At 45.0% G+C, this 16,895-nt stretch overlaps 1 protein-coding gene across 2 annotated transcripts in view; it reads left to right on the top strand.

Moving 5' to 3' along the window:
• Positions 1-16,895, top strand: part of CSK (C-terminal Src kinase) — a 624,490-nt gene that overhangs the window by 431,350 nt on the left and 176,245 nt on the right. The gene's annotated exons all lie outside the window — the stretch shown is intronic.

Below are 16,895 nucleotides of genomic sequence, written 5' to 3'. Positions count from 1 at the left end.
AAACCGTTTGGTAAAAGTGCGCTCTATAAATAATTTTAACATAACATCTGTTATGTTATAGAAGTTTTATATTGTGCACAATTTCTCGTGAGTATCCTGGCGTGCAAAGTTACCGTGACCTGGTGGAGCAAAGGAGTTTAAACTGGCAGGTTAAAGAAGAAGGTTTTGAGTTGTTTTTTTAAACAACCTTGAGTCTTGAATGTAGCATAATTCCAAGGGAAGAGAATTCCATGCTTTAGCTGTTTTCACGGAGAGGGACTGACCTCCAAGCCGCATCCTACGGAATCTGGGAGTCACCAACCGGCGTTGGGTGGCTGAGCGCAGAGCCCTGCTCGGAGCATAGAAAGTAAAATGCTTCATAAGGTACATTGGTCCAAGACTGTGCAGGGCTCTGTGGGTCAGAGTGCGAGCTTTGAATTGCACTCTATGGGCCAAAGGAAGCCAGCGTAGATCTCGCAGGTGCAGTCTTACGCTTGATCTTCTGGAGATGTTAAACAGAAGTCTAGACGCGGCATTCTGTATGGTCTGCAGTGTTTTTTACCAGATAGCCTGGAATGCCGATGTACAAAGCATTGGCGTAGTCAATGCGGGAAAGGATAAGAGCCCGAGCGACCGTTTCCTTAGCTGACCTGGGAAGAAAAGGGAAGAATTGTCTTAGGGATTAAAGAGTGCCAAAGCACACTCCGGTGAGTTTCTTAATTTGCGTCTAGAAACGAAGGTCCTCTCCAAACCATACTCCTAAATTCTTGGCTTGGGTGCCCACAGAATTTGATTGGGGGAAGTCCGGAGGCCACAAAGATTCTCTAAAGGCAGGAGGGAACTGACCATACAAAAGGACCTCCGACTTGTCCTCATTGCACTTCAGTTGAGCAACTGCAAGCCACTGAAATACCAACGCAAGACATTTCTGGGTCCCTTTGGTCGACAGGTCAGAGTCTTTCCAGGTAAAAAGCAGCTGGGTATCGTCAGCATAAGCTATTATTTTTGCTCCCAGCTCCTCCGCCAAAAAAATCAACAGAGTCAGGTAAATATTAAAGAGCAAAGGGCTCAAAGTGGAACCCTGTGGGACTCCCGTAGATATTTTCCTGGCAGCCGATTCCAGAAAAGATCCCAGGCAGTGCCCACGATGCCAATGTCTGAGAGCCGAGTGAGAAGTAGTTGGTGGGGCCCCGTATCGAAGGCAGCAGAGAGATCGAGTAGCACCAAAGCTGCTCTGCCGCCGGCGTCCAGACATTTCCTCATCACCTCATCCATTTCCACCAGTGCAGTCTCCGTGCTATATGATGCCCTAAAGCCAGATTGTGCCGGTTGTAAAACACCGGATGCTTCTACATATGCCTCAAGCTGTCGAAAAACCACCTTTTCGCAAACTTTAGACAGTGCCGGGAGGAGAGAGATGGGGCAAAAACTGGTAGGTTTAACCGGATCCAAGGAGGGTTTTCTTAAAAGTGGCAAAAGCTTAGCCTGTTTCCAAGTCAGGGGTACAGTGGCAGTCTGTAGGGAAAGATTAATAATCGTAGTAACATCTGGAAAGACCACTTCAGCCACCCCAGCCAAAACTCTAGCTGGGCAGGTATCAGTTGGGGAACCCCACTTGAGAGATCCAAGAATGACCAATGCATCAGACCCAGCTATGGGCATAAACGTCATAAAGGGAGACGCTGAAGGGGTGGGGACTGAGGGGAGCAGAGGAGAAAATCCCTTGACTTCCGGGTACCCGTCCCCAGGCTGTCTTGGATAGTCTGTATTTTTTCAATAAAAAAGGAGGACAGCGCCTCACACCATTGCGATAAAGCTGGAAGGACTGATTATTCAGAACAAGGAGTTGGAAAGCTTCTAACAATAGAGAAAATCTCCATGCTATTGTTGTTGACCTTGGCAATCCGCTCCGCATAAAAACTACCCTTTGCCTCTCTAATGGCTGCATAGTAGTTGCTCTGGGCTTTACGGAGAGCAGTTTTGGCCAGGGGTCAATGCTCCCGACGCCAGCGATGTTCAACTTTTTTGCAACCCAATTTAAGCACTCTAGAGAGTCCGAATACCAGGGTTTAGATGGGAATTGTCCCGGTTCTCAAGCGACTTGCTCTTTTAGCAGGGATAATAGTGCTTTATAAAAATAAAAACAAAGAAGGACATGTTGCTATAAAAAACGGCATAAATACTTCTCTTCATTCACTATGCTCATGGTTGCCACGCAGGTCCCATGTTATGTGCAGCACCTTACCCTATGCCTGCTGTTTTTAGATAGCCAAGTGCATTTCTGTTTTCAAGGATATGTATTTTTTTGTGGCAAAATGTAAGTAACATCCCGTGATTCTGGGCAAATCACTTAATCTCCCCGTGGCTCAAAAAAAAAAATGCACGTGTCCTAATATAATGTAACTAGTGCTCATGTAAAGCGCTCCAATACCTTCGGGTCGAGCTCGCGCTGTATAAATAAAACTGCAAAAAATAAAGTATGAGATAAGAGCGCTATTGGTTAAAAAGCCAAACTAGCAGTGTGATAGAGCTGCTGTTCTTCGCACGGTTTATGTTTACTTATTCATTTATAAACCCACGGTGCAGGAGTTTCACAAAGTCAACAGGGCAGACAGGTAGTTTTCACAAGTTGCACGTTCGTGGTTTACAGTGGAAAGCACTGGCAGATTATTGTTGTGGTTGTCAGACAAAGCTTAACTGGCACTGCGCGCAAGGCCAGCCGGCATGAGGCTGCCTAAAGGGCTCTCTTTACAAGACCGACAGGAAGTGCAGGGCTGGAAAGCAACAAGATTGGTATAGTGCAAGCGCGTTATCACCGTCAACGTTTTATGGCTGGCATTATGCGTGACTGGCAAGCTCTGTTCCCGCCGGCATTGCAAAGGGGCAATGACTGGTATTGACGAGTACTGGCAGATCGCAATGTTTACTTCATTGCTAGAAGTGTGCAAGGAAAGCAGAGAGGGCTTAGGGCTGCACGTGCATTGGTGCATAAGGCCACGCTTGCACACAAAAGTTACTAGGGCTGATGGTGTGAGGGGCCGCTTGAAGGACTGTCTGTGCAATTTGGTCTATGCAAAGCTACCTGTTGGCTCTCTGCGCAGGGCAATATCTTTACATTTATCAATGTATAACCACAATTGATACCCCAGGGAAAAGCAAATACGGAGGGAAAATGAAGAACCCTCAGTCATGTGTGTGCTTACACTCCTGATCAGGATGTGGTGTTTCTTTACAAGAAAGGATGCAAAGCCCTCATTCACCTTAGCGTGGCATGCTTCATCATAGGGCTATATATCTTTGCTTCGAGTGGGCTCAATCGCCTTAATGAAGGAGCATTTGAAGTTGAGATGGTATTATTATGGACACTATCACAGAAAGGGAATCTGAAAATAACTAGATGCCCGACGTAGACTTCGCTTTGGCTGCCTCCTAGTAATGGTAACAACAAATAGGGAAAATTAGTGATGGCAGTATGCAGAGTGGAGTCACTAAATGTGGGAGTAGAGACGCCAGAGGAGTGCAGCAGCAGGCCAGGAACCGAGGAGGCTGGGAGGCTCCACGGCCCACTCCTTTCCAAGGCCTGGGCAATGGTTATGGATGTACATACATGCATGAGTGCAAATCTGTGTGTTGAAATGCACATGCTTCGTTCGGTGTGTATGCATGTGTACACCTTTTTGTATGTGTGTATTCCTCTATGCCTGGCATTGAATTCCTCCCTGACAGATGGTGTTGCTCCTAAGAAGCTAAGCCGGATATCCGAGATCACCAGATGTTTATGATACCCCTCCATCATAAGAGGTTAATCTCTGCGGCACTATTGTGAAAAATCCTAGTCTAATTGTGACCAACTATGCGCTAATAGCCGATGCCCTTCACATATTTTAAACTGAAGTGGGATTGCGTGTGCACACCTTCCCTTTAAACACGGTTACAGTTTCTGCTGTGACTGCAAATGAATGCGTGCAAAACAGCGCTGTGCTCGTCCCCACACAGCTTTCATAAAGATGTAAAGAGAGGGCGCCATTTGCGTCCCCAGCTGTTGCACTGCTGAAATGAGGAAACATTCCTCGTAATTGAACCATACTCTCACATTGTAACCCTAGTAATCCAATAAATGTATCCAATCGTAATCCATGTGCTTCAACGATTATTTAGTCACTCCAGAGATAGCCAGATGAAACGAGAATGTTTTAATTCGCATTTTCAAATGTCATATGTAGGCCAAGCTTAAACATAGACACGTGCTTTCAACATGCCTTCGAACAAGCCAGAATGAAACCCAATGCATTTCGAACTCTTCATTAGTTCTTAATCAGGGGTACTGAAATAAATTAGAAAGGGCCACATATATTACTGTTCATTGAATGATTCCAAAATAACCTGTGTGCCACCTTCTGCTGTATTCCCCTCGCTCAACCCTCACATTAAATAAATAAAACCAAATTAACATCAAATACTGCCCCACAACCCCTTACATTACAGCCTGCCTGAAAATCAAACAGTGTTACCCAAGCACCATTGACTCCCGAGTGTTCATAACAAGAAACAAAGACTGAATGCCGATGAAATGCTCTCCCCACACCCCTTGCTGTTCTCTTATTTATACCAATAAACAGTACTTCTTTTACCTTGCTACCGTAACCGGTGGCTTCAACTACGTGTCTTCATTCTTGTACAACGTAAACCTAAACAGCGTGAACAGCAGATTCTGCCCTCCCTCCTAAACCGTTCTTAAAACCTCCTTACTCAAATTTTCCCAATGAGTCCTTAATTGAAACCTCGTGACCTCCTGCATTTTCTGTGCTGTGCTTTCAGAAACTAAAATTCCCACCATGCACTAGTAAAGTAGTTAAAAATATTCAACCAAAACAAATACCCTAATCACCAACGATGCCTCATTACCAAATCAAATTTTTTTTTAAATGAAATTTGTAATGAACATGACCTAATTATTAACAATCACAAAGAGTGGGTGGTTCTGTAAAACATAACGATACCAAGATAAAAATAAATAAATCACTCTGTTTGCAGTGAACAGTCAAATCAATCCCTCTTAAATCGTGAAAGGTAAATGAAACATAAAGTGAACGTAGTCCAAACTTGATGACATCATTTTTGCACTTCGCTCGAGTTCAAGAGATGTAAAGTTGTCTCCGCAGTGAAAATCTTCAAATATTCGGGTTTTCCAATAGTGAGTAGACTCGCGGGGTGCACACACCGCTTTAGGGACAAGATATTAGTGTTTGCTAAACGTATTGGGATTGCGTGTGCACACCTTCCCTTTAAGCAATGTTACAGTTTCTGCTGTGACTGCAAATTAAAAATATTTTAGGCATCCTGGTCTTGTGTGGGAAACTGGCAGCCATTTTTTTAGGACTCGCTGGTGATGCAGCGCGAGATCTATTGTGGTCGTCTTGCCTGCCAAGTGGTACAGAATGGGGCACGCGCCGATTGATGTCTGTGGACGCGCTTCTAAAGAGTCGCGCTTGCGCAGACACACTTCCATAAACACACACAGCCCCTGCTTTCGCATGTCTAGCATGCACTAACGGCGTGCACACATACACAGCCAGCCCCCCATTCTTAAAACACACACGCACGCACACATACGTGCACACATGCACATCTCCTGTCCCAGATTCCCAGCAAGGGGGTGACACACACACGGACACACACACACACACACACACACACACACACACACACATACGGACACACAGACACACACACACCTAGACACACACACACACACACACACACACAGACACACACACACAAACACACACAGACAGACACGGACACACACACACGGACACACACCCACGGGCTCACGCGCGCACACACGCATCCCACTCACCGGGTCTGTCGGACTCCTCGTCTAGCGGTGGTGGCGGCTGCACGGGGTTGGTAAGCGGCAGGGCAGGCACTGGCAATGTGCCACGAGCCCCCTCCGCTTCGCTCCCCAGACTCCTCACTGCAGCGTTCCAGGCCCAGCAGTAGCCGGGGCTCTCCCGTAGCCCGGGAGCCCTGCTGGGTCACACGCTGGCTCCCTCCTCGTGCTCTATATACCCTGAAGGGCCCTCACTAACTCCTGCAGCTCGATACTTCAACTAGCTTTTATTTTGCTTTTGCTGACTATAAACAAACCGGAAGTGGTCATTGTACACATGCGCGGACCCCCCGTCTCAGTCAGCCAGCGGTCCTGTGAGCTCATCTGCAGCTTCTCCAACAAGCCACTTGAAGGTGCCGCCCTGTCAAAGATCTCTAGCACCGCCCAGCGGACATTTTCCCCTAATTAAATCTGCGTGGAAGCAGGAGCTGGAATAACTCCGCTTTTGGAACTGACGCTCAGCACTGTCCGGTATGTCTAAACTTGTGACACAACAAAACAGGGTGTGGAAGTGGTGGGAGGGGGTTTTAAGGGGAGAAGGCTGATGAAGGGGTGTGTGTGTCGCTGTCTAGAAGGTACAGCAGCCTCATACTGTAATTGAGCAAAGTGAGAGGTACGAGGTGGTAATGATGCCACGCTTCATGAAGTATCTTTTACAAACTGAGGACTGGTTGGCTGATTTGGCCAACACATAGGGAGACCGGGAGTCTCGGAATTTCCGGATAATCGTGATTTTTCATCTGTTCCTGCACATTTCAGTACATTTAGTGCATGCCCCAGTTTTAGGATGGTCGACTGGATGCAGATGATGGCACATGTTTGTGTGTTTTAGTGCAGGATTAGTTAGAAGCCATTATTAGAAAGCAATTTAGTTCACAGGGGTCGGTATTGCCAGTGAAAGGTGCACTGAGTTCCTCCCTAATGCCTCATTATGCGCGTTTTCAATGTTAGTAAGCGCTGTCACTTAAGTCATTTTGTGCCGGTTAGTCTATGCAAAGCTATAGTCCTACTTCTATGTTTTTGAAATGTCCCGGTTACTGGTTTTCAAAATCCTGTCACCATTGCCAATAGGGCATCTCGTGGAGCGAGGCAGGTGGCAGCCGAACGTTAGTACCTGCGTCATAAAATACACCTGAAAAGGGGGCACTACATCTTTACTGTGTGTAGAATTACAAACATTGTTTCCCTGGTAATTATGCAGCTATTTCCTTCTGAAAACTGCCCAGTATCTCTGTATCATCATCTCCTTCATATTTTAACTCCTTAGCGCACTCGTGGATTGGTAAACACACATACCATATAATCTTAGATCCAACGAGTTCTTTAAGGGTCATCCAGTCAAGCTTTTTCTTTTCCTTCCGCAATACAAATTCTAAACTCAGATAGTTTCTCAGCTTTACTCTTTATTTCTTTAGTCCTGCTGCACACTTCCCCACGTGTCGGTAGCCATATTGGTAAAATTACATCAAGGAAACTTCAAAATGGTTGATAGCAAATTATTCGGCTTAAATAAGGCACCAACAAAACATAGCATAGTATAACAAAACATAGCATAGCATAACAAAACATAGCAGAACAAAACAGCATAAGATAACAAAACATAACATAACAAAACAAAGCATAACAAAACACAACACATAGCACAACATAACATAGCAAAACACAACAAAACATGCACAGCAAAACATATAATAGAATATCAAACACAACACATAGCATAGTATAGCATACCAAAACATAGCATATCATAACAAAACATAGCATATCATAACAAAACATAGCATATCATAACAAAACATAGCGTAGCATAACATAACCTAGCATAGCAAAACATAGCATAGCAAACAATAGCATAGCATAACAAATCAAAGCATAGTATAGCAAAACAAAGCAAAGCATAACAAAACAAAGCATAGGATAGCAAAACAAAACATAGTATAGCATACAGCATCACTCAGCACCACCACAGCATCACTCAGGGGCGCCACAACATCACTATGTGCTACCACAGCATCACTGAACGCCACAGCATCACTCGTTCGCTATCACAACATCACTCAGCGCCACCACAGCATCAATCTGTGCAACGATTCAACAACTGGTTTAAATATGTTCTCTCACTGTTTCAAGCTTTATTACAAATATAACAAAAAGATGTTAATATTTCACTTCTGTTCTTGGATTTTCGTCACAATAAAATACACTGAACATAATCTTCACAAAAGTTATTTACAAAAGTTTAAGCTATTGCCATTATAAATTAAAATAACTTTTATTTAAGTATTAATTATTAAAAAAATTAAAAGCCATTGTTAGTTGTAATATCAATATATGTAAGTCACGTACATACAACACATATTGCATTACAAATGCTATAGCTGTCACATTTGCGAAAGTTAAAACTATTGGCTTTGTAAATGACAAAGCTAATAATTTCGCTATTTTCAAAAACAAAACATGAATAAAAAAATTGTCATTTACATTACCAATAGCTCAAACTTTCCTAATGCGAGACCTATTGCATTGCAAATGCTTGTTTGATATGTTGTGACCATCAAGGAACGAATTGTGGCCATCCCTGTCATAATGGTGGCCAGTAGTGAAATATTGTGTTCATCCTGGTAATTATGATGTGCAACCTTGGCACAGCAGTTGGCCTGGCATAATGGTGGACATTACCGCCATATTTTAGGCATTCTTGGGATTATTGTAGACATCCATGTCATTTAATTGTAATACCTGGGCATCTAGGGCAAAGCCTCTGTGAGGTAGTTGTATATTTGAGTAATTAATAAACACGTATGCTTCTTTTAGAAAGGCAAGCCTTTCTTTTAAAAATCGAGTTTAGTAAAACAGAAAAGTCGTATTTGATTAGAAAATATACGTTTGATAGCGTTTACTCCTGATTTTCGAATAATTCAGGTTGAGTTAGGAAGATTTATTGATGTGGTCTTGTCCGTTGTACTAGAGAGCACTTGCTGTATTTTATTACTGAAGTTTAGGCATTCATAGTGTTAATGCTGCCTGACATTTCTACCAGTCACCCTTTCTGAGGCGCTGGGATGATCACTATTGAAATGCCTTTGTGGCGTGGTCACTACTGTAATATTATCTGGAGTAGTTACTATTGTCACAATGATAACATTTGTTTATAGCTCGGGATGATTTTTAAGTAGTTCTCATTTTAGACAAGGTTGGACACCCCTGATCTAGCCCAAATGGGTCTGGGACTTCTGGGACTTTCATCAAAATTGAAGCCCCGATTGGACCTGCCCTATTGTACTCCTATCGGGGCTCTGTGTATATCTGCTTATAAGGATTGTAGCAGCATGCATCTCTGTCAACTTTTACTGAGGACAAAAGAGCGATTGCAAGGGCAATAGCTAGTAAAAACACTGTTACCCTGGATTTACATGACATTTTCAAATTAATCATTGCTTTGCAAAGGAGTGATGTTTCAGGGGGATTGTTATTTTAGATTATTGTATATGGTAATTGTGTTACTTACTTATTTGACTTAATATTTTACCTAACTGTTTTAAACAGAAATGGCCCGGACTGAAATGACACAACCATCACAATTTTGCCTGATGCTGGTGATACATGCAGGACACGCTCTCTCTCTCACTTTATTATTTTATTTTTTACATAGCATGGCATGCCACGCTGATAGTGGGGCCTAGCCTTTGCTTTATTTGCGTCGCCAAACGCGGGCGCATTTTTGATTTTTTTTTTTTTACTATTTATTACATTCTTTATTTTTAAATTGCCCCAAGCCACATTTACACTTTAATGGCGGCCGTGCCCCTTTCCTTAAATGAGCCTAGTCTAAGGAAAGAGGCGCGGCCGCCATTAAAGTGAAAGTGCGGCATGGGGCACTTTAAAAAAAAAAAAAAGCATTTGTTTGTCAAGTTGACAAACAAATGCTTTTTTTTGTAAATGCGCCCCATATCGCACTTTCACTTTAATGTCGGCCACACCCCCTTTCTTTAGACCCCGCTCGTCTTAAGAAAGGAGCGCAGCAGCCGTTAAAGCGCCTCATGGGCATTTTTATAAACAAGCATTTGTAATGCTGTAGGTGTTGCATTTACAAAACTCTCGTAAACGCGAGACCTATTGCATTGCAAATGCTTGTTAAGAATTTACCATTCGAAAGTGTCTACCTTTTCAGCTCATTAGGATGTGGCTTTATAAATAATCAAAAAAACACTGATGCTTTCAAGTTCATAGGTGTTTAATAGAAACCATGGTCTAGTCAGTGGCTTCAATTTCTTCATGTAATCTTTCCCAATGCACAGGCTTGCAAACCAGCACAGCCATTTCTGAAGCAAGGTCAGCCGCAACAGCATAATGGAACACCTGTCCTTTCACCACAGAGGGTTTTATGGAAACCATATGGCCCCCAAAGTCCATCAGTTGGGAGTGATTTATGATTGCATCCTCTGGAGACCCTAAATGTTTTTTGGGATACTATACTAAACCCCCAGTTAGCTCAGGGTTTGCTAGCAGTGAAGAAAGCGAGGCATTCAATTTTCCAGACGTCCTAGTGAGAATGATGTTGTTTGACATGAGTGAGTCTACACACTCAATCTTTGTAAGCCTGGCGTCCTAGAGGTCACAAGTTTCTGAGATTTGACAAGCTGCTTTTGCCTCGTAGAAAGCGCTAATTACTTCGAAGTTGCAGTCTCGTGATAGGTAGACACAGATCCCCAGTCACACAACTCACACAGTGGACACCTCTCCAAGGATGGGGCATCAGTCTCACTCTTTTTAACTGCTAAGAGAAAATTAAGTAATGTAGAATTACTGCTATACAACAGTGTGTTGGAGTTACAATTGTGTTTCTAACGCAGCAAGAGTTCGAAAATATCTGGAGGCCAACATGACAGCCTTGTACTACATTTATTATTTAGGTCTATAATTGTACTACAAATGTGGCACAGACTGCTTAAACACTAAATTCTTGCAGCACATCTTCCAGGCACAGAAAACAGAACTGCTGAGCAAGCGCCATCAAAACACGAGTGGGAAATGTATATCCACAAATTATCAAACTATATTTTTAAAGGTGGGCACACCTAACAACTCTGTTTGCCACAGTAGGGAATGTACAGTCTATGCAGTTCTCTCATTGGTCACAAATCCACCTATGATGATTGTCAATGTATGATTTTAAACCTACCAAGTACTCAGTACCAAATCGCCTGCAATTGAATTGCACGGAAGACAGCATTGCGCCTAAACGTGTAGGTGAGAAATTGCTGTTAATAAATATTGACTGCTCTGCAATTGCACCGACCCCTCGTTTGAAAGCTGTTGTTGAACATGTAAATCATACCCTCGCACTTAGATGCACATGTCCTGAGTTCAGTGGTTGCTTGATGGGACAAGAGAAATGGCAGTATTATTTTTTCTGATGGATACATCTACCTGTTGATTCCTCACCTTATGAATATCCCCTGCAACAGCATTCCGCGGAAACATTTTCCTGGCTCTCCACGCCGACAAGGTCGTCACAATGCCATGGCACCGCATGACGTCACTGGAGCCATAAGAGGACCACGTCGGTGTGATGACATCCGTTCCCTTTTTTCCGCACTGTCGACGCTAACGGTTTTTCTGGGACTCTCCATACTTTCTGCTAGATACTTTGTATTTTGGCTCATTTCCTTCTGTGGTTTTGCCATGTCTGTTCCGAGGAAGTCTGGTTTTAAGCCCTGTAGAGAGTGCCGGGATCGTATGTTGATCAATGACCCCCATGAGGAGTGTCTGTGGTTTTCATCATCAGATCACGACGTCGAGGGATGCTCTTGCTGTCTAAAAATGAACCCGAAGGCCTTGAATGAATGGGAAGCCAAGCTGTACATGGCTAAAGTAAGAAAAGACAAAAGGGTCAAAAACGTTAAAAGTCGAGGTCGTCTAGTTCACATGACTCGAAGAGGAAACACAAGAAGAGGCGGCATGGTTCTTGGTGCCGTTCGTTGAAGGCTGTGGTTTCGAGGTCGCCATCTCCGGCTCCTCGACGTTGTGAAATGGACTTGGTCTTCCCTTCACCTTCAGTGTCTCCTCAAGAGACTCCAGGCCCATTCTCCTTCGTACTAGGGGACTCCGGCGCAGTCACACACGCCGAGATTTTCTCCTACTCTGGAAGGTTTGTCGAATCAGGCTGATGCTGAGGCTCCTTCAGCTCCTGCGGCTCCGCCTGTGGCCCCGGCGCTCGACTCGATTGGATCTCGAACCTACTCAGTATCCTCCTTTCCCTGTACTGGATTCGGATCCCTCACATTTTTTTTCATGCGATGTATCCCGTGTTTGCCAGGGCCTCATACCCATCTGGTGCTCCTTCGGGTCCCATGGGTCCTCTGGCATTTAATTTGGGTGTGCCTCACCAATATCCTCAGGCACCCTTCGTGCCATTCATGCTGACGCCGCCGTCCTGGCAGTTTCCAGCTACGAGGAGGTCTACGCCGTATGTGCCGTCCCCGACTCCATCCGGCGAACCTTCTTCTCTGATTCGTTCGGCACCGGTTGTTGCTACGGATCCTCCTTCAACGCCGCTCCCGGAGCCATTGATGCCGCGTGTGGCGCTGCTGACGCCGCAACCGAAGATGCGCTCGAGTAGAGAAGCGCAGAGGTTGATAGAAGAGAAGCAGTACCAGGCTGAAGAAATGGAGGAAGGTGACATTTATGAGTCTGAGGATATGTTCAAGGGTCTATATGAGGTGAGTGGGCTTGACACCTCCCCGGAGTGGGACTTTGCTTTGCGGAAGGCTTTCCCCTCGAAGGAAGTTGACCTTGTCATACTGTGATAAGCAAGGCTGCAGAGCTCCTGGATCTGCAGCTCCCCATGGCTGGTATAAGCCTAATTTGCTCACAGAGGTGCTTCATTCTCCGTCCTCTGTGGTTGAACCACTTTTGCCGTTCAATGATACCTTGACTGAGCCAGTCCTTGAGGTGTGGTACAATCCAGAAGGTACAGGCCTGCTCCGGGGGATCCTGTGTTCCTTTCCTTTTGTCTCATCCTTCGCCTGAGAGTTTGGTGGTGCAGGCTTCATGTTCTAAACAGTCCACAGGTGCCTTTCCGCAGGCTCCTGCTGACAGAGATTCCAAGAAATTAGTACAATCTGCAAAGAAAGTCTTCTCTTCAGCGAGTCTGACTTTGAAGTCCACCAACGCTTCCTGTTTGTTGGGTAGATACATTCATGCCCTTATGGACTCTGCCAAACAACTTCTTCCAAAATTGTCTTTGGAAAATCGGGGAAATTTCAGTGAGGTACTAGCAGACTCACAAGCTGCGGAATTCCAAGTCATCCAGCCTGGCCTGGACACGGCAGATTTGTTTGCTAGGGTGGTGGGCTCATCCATTGCTGCGAGAAGGCATGCTTGGCTAAGTTCTTCCTTTTGACGATCCTAGACTTTTTGGAGGGAAAGCGGATTCTGCTCTGCAAAGGTTCAAAGACAGTGAGGCCACAGCGAAATACTTGGGTCTGTAGACTCAGGCAAAGGGATATGGATATAGAAGATACCGTGCCTTTGGAAAGTCTTCCTTTCATGGTTTCCGTCAGCCACAGCAGCAGCAACCGCAACAAAACCCCTTGTACAAGTCCTCCAGGGGTAAAGGCAGAGGGCGCCTTCGTGGAGCGGGTCAGCCTTCTTCCTCCTCCTCCTCCTCCTCCTCCTCCTCCTCCCCAACCCCTCCTGGTAATGCAGGAGAGCAGCCCTAGATCCGCCATCCTGGATCATGCAGGTCCTGTGGGGTCCAGCTTACCCATTTTCTACAGGATTGGAAATTGATCACTTCGGACCTTTGGGTTTTAGATCTGGTAGAAAATGGGTACTTCCTTCCCTTCAGGGAATTCCCTCCTCCTTACCCCCTTTGCCAAGGGTTTTGCCGGAGGATTATTTACTTCTTCTTCAGAAGAAGGTTCAGGTCCTGTTACAAAAAGATGTGATAGAGGTGGTCCCAGAGCAGGAAAGGGGTCAGGGGTGCTACTCCCGGTATTTCCTGATTCCCAAGATGGATGGCAGGTTACGTCCCATCCTGGATCTCAGAATATTGAATCTGTTTCTCAAGCAGGAGAGGTTCAAGATGCTCACCCTAGCGCAGGTTCTTCAGGCGCTGCAACAAGAGGACTGGATGGTGTCCATCGACTTGCAGGATGCTTATTTTCACATCCCAATCCTGAAGTCGCACAGGAAGTATCTCCGGTTTATGGTTTGTTCACAACATTACCAGTTTGCCGTCCTTCCTTTTAGTCTTACTTCTGCACCTCAAGTCTTCACCAAGGTGATGGCTGCCCATCTCAGGAGGTCGGGGATCCCGGTTTCCCCTACCTGGACGATTGACTACTGAAGGCAGTGTCACCAGAGATGGTGCGTCGTCATCTGCAGGTAACAACCCATATTGGGTTTTTCAATAAATGTGCCCAAATCTCACCTGGTGCCCTCTCGGCGCAAGATGTTCGTAGGAGCAGTACTGGATACCACAGTGTGTCGAGCTTTTCCTCCTCCGCAAAGGATTCTCAACATTCAGGAAATGATCCCTTTGTTTCACAATGCAGCGGTTGTTCCAGTTCGGAAGGTCCTTCGCCTGCTCGGTCTGTTCGCTTCCTGCATTCTGTTGGTCAACCATGCACGCTGGCACATGAGGGCGCTCCAGTGGTGTCACCGTAGGCAGTAAATGCATCAGCACCAGAGAAGCTGCAGCAGATCTGTCTTGGAGGAGCGTGGAGGGCGACCAGTCTCAAGGAAAGCCCTATCATTTTCCTCCATCGGTGGCCACAGTGATAACGGATGCCTCTACCCTAGGGTGGGTGCTCATCTGGGGGATCTGGAGATCAAGGGTCTTTGGTCTCCAGAAGAAAGGTCGCTTCATATCAATCTTATGGAATTCCGGGCGATACGTTTGGCGCTCAAGGCCGTTCTCCCTTCCCTTCACGGTCAGTCGGTTCAAGTCCTGATGGACAACAATGCTGCGATGTGGTACCTCAACAAGCAGGGAGGAGTAGGGTCATACTGTGTCTGCAGAGAGGCGTTGCGGCTTTGGTCCTGGGCTCAGGACCATCGGATTTGCTTGATGTCAAATCATCTGGTCAGGGTGATGAACGTGCGTGCGGACTGTCTCAGTCAGCAGTTGTCCACCGACCACGAGTAGAGGCTTCATCCGGAAGTAGTTCGACACATCTTCTGGACCTGGGGGATTCCTCGGTGGACCTGTTTGCTACTCTCGATAACGCGCACTGCCCATCATTCTGCAGGGGTCGTTGGGGGACGCGTTTCAGTTGAGTTGGAGCTCACAACTCCTTTATGAGTTTCCTCTAATAACCTTGATTCCTCTGGTTGTGAGGAAGACTCGCCAAGACCGGGCCCAAGTAATATTGATCGACCTGGATTTGCCAAGAAGGGTGTGGTACACAGACTTTCTTCACCTCTCATTGCACCCACCGCTCAGGTTAGACCTCCTCTCACAGTCGGAGGGGCAGGTTCTACACCCCAACCGGAAACAAAGGATGAGGGGGGGGGGCCCTAGGGGAATGTATATTTATAGACCTGCTTGTATCTTGTCCCCCAACTAGACAGTAAACCACACAAAAGATACCAAGGGTCTTATCTGATTATGTTGGTGGTTGAAACCTATTTGTGGTGTCCCAAATCACACATACCAAGAGGTTATTTAAGAAATTTGTACAGGAGAAGAGAAGAAAGTGCGAGTTTGAAAATAAAGGAAAAGTGTACCCATCAGCCCACACAAAAGTGGAACTTCGTCATCTGGGTTTTTGTTAACAGATGGTGTCCAATAAGCTCTTCCACACGAGGACTCCTGAGGCTAGCTAAACTTGGACCCGCCGGTTGAACCATCAACCGAAGAAGAGGAGAGTTTTAAGGCTGAAGGGGCAAGTTGCAGTGCTCAAAAATGTGAAAAGTGTAAACAAAGAAGAATAAAGTGGTGAAGTAAAAATACCTGTCTTGATGTCTCAAGAAACTTTATTAGGTGCGCCCATCAAGACGGTATGATTAAAAGCAGAGTGGAAATAGTATGAAAGGATTACTATTCACCATAAATGATGTTTGGTCATCATGTTTCAGCCCTTAAGGGCTTTCGTCAGGACCTATGATGTACACTACTGCAACACTTACCACGTGCTGTGATAGATAATTTTCATAGTATAGACATATCCAATGTGAAGTAGTCGTATGTCTTTTTTTATCAACCTTCTCCTGTGAACAGAGTAAATGGAGGACACACAGAGAGACACAATACAGTAATATAGTCAAAAATAAGCATATCCAATGTGTTGATACTAAGTGTGTCCATTGTATTTTCACCTTTCAGCTCACCCAAACTTGTAGGGAGGAAAGCCTCACCTCACCTGGCACTCGCTCAGGAAAAAGGAGGCCACGCGCTGAAATTTTTAGAATAATGTCATGTTACTTGGACTTATATACCAAATTTTTTGTTATGTGACAGAAAAAAGCAGAAAAGCAGGTCGCAGGCTCTATATGTATGAAAACTCTATACAAGTGACACATGCCATGCATGTTTGAGATGTTGTAATGGAATGTTTCCAATCTCCATGTATATAAAAGATGGGCTTAGCTCAATAAGCAAGAGAAACTAGTTTTGTAAGAAATGTCTCCAATCTCCATATTTACAAGAGATGGACTTAGCTTGATTAACAAGAAAAACAAGTAAAAAGAAAAGCAAGTTTTGTATAATGTCTGGATAGAAGAAAGGGTCCTGCAAAGCCACAATTTTAGTGCTAGATATAGTGACCAAGCCTGTAAGTATCCCCTGTACCACAGCACAGCACACACTCACCTTTCTCTTGCTTATTGAGCTAAGCCCATCTTTTATACACATGGAGATTGGAAACATTCCATTACAACATCTCAAACATGCATGGCATGTGTCACTTGTATAGAGTTTTCATACATATAGAGCCTGCGACCTGCTTTTCTGCTTGTTTCTGTCACATAACAAAAAATTTAGTATATAAGTCCAAGTAACATGACATTATTCTGA

This window comes from Lissotriton vulgaris, chromosome 2_2, assembly GCF_964263255.1.
Source record: "Lissotriton vulgaris chromosome 2_2, aLisVul1.2, whole genome shotgun sequence".
Taxonomy (NCBI): Eukaryota; Metazoa; Chordata; class Amphibia; order Caudata; family Salamandridae; genus Lissotriton; species Lissotriton vulgaris.
The sequence above is the reverse complement of the archived record's forward strand: the minus strand, read 5'-3'. Positions and strand labels throughout refer to the sequence as shown.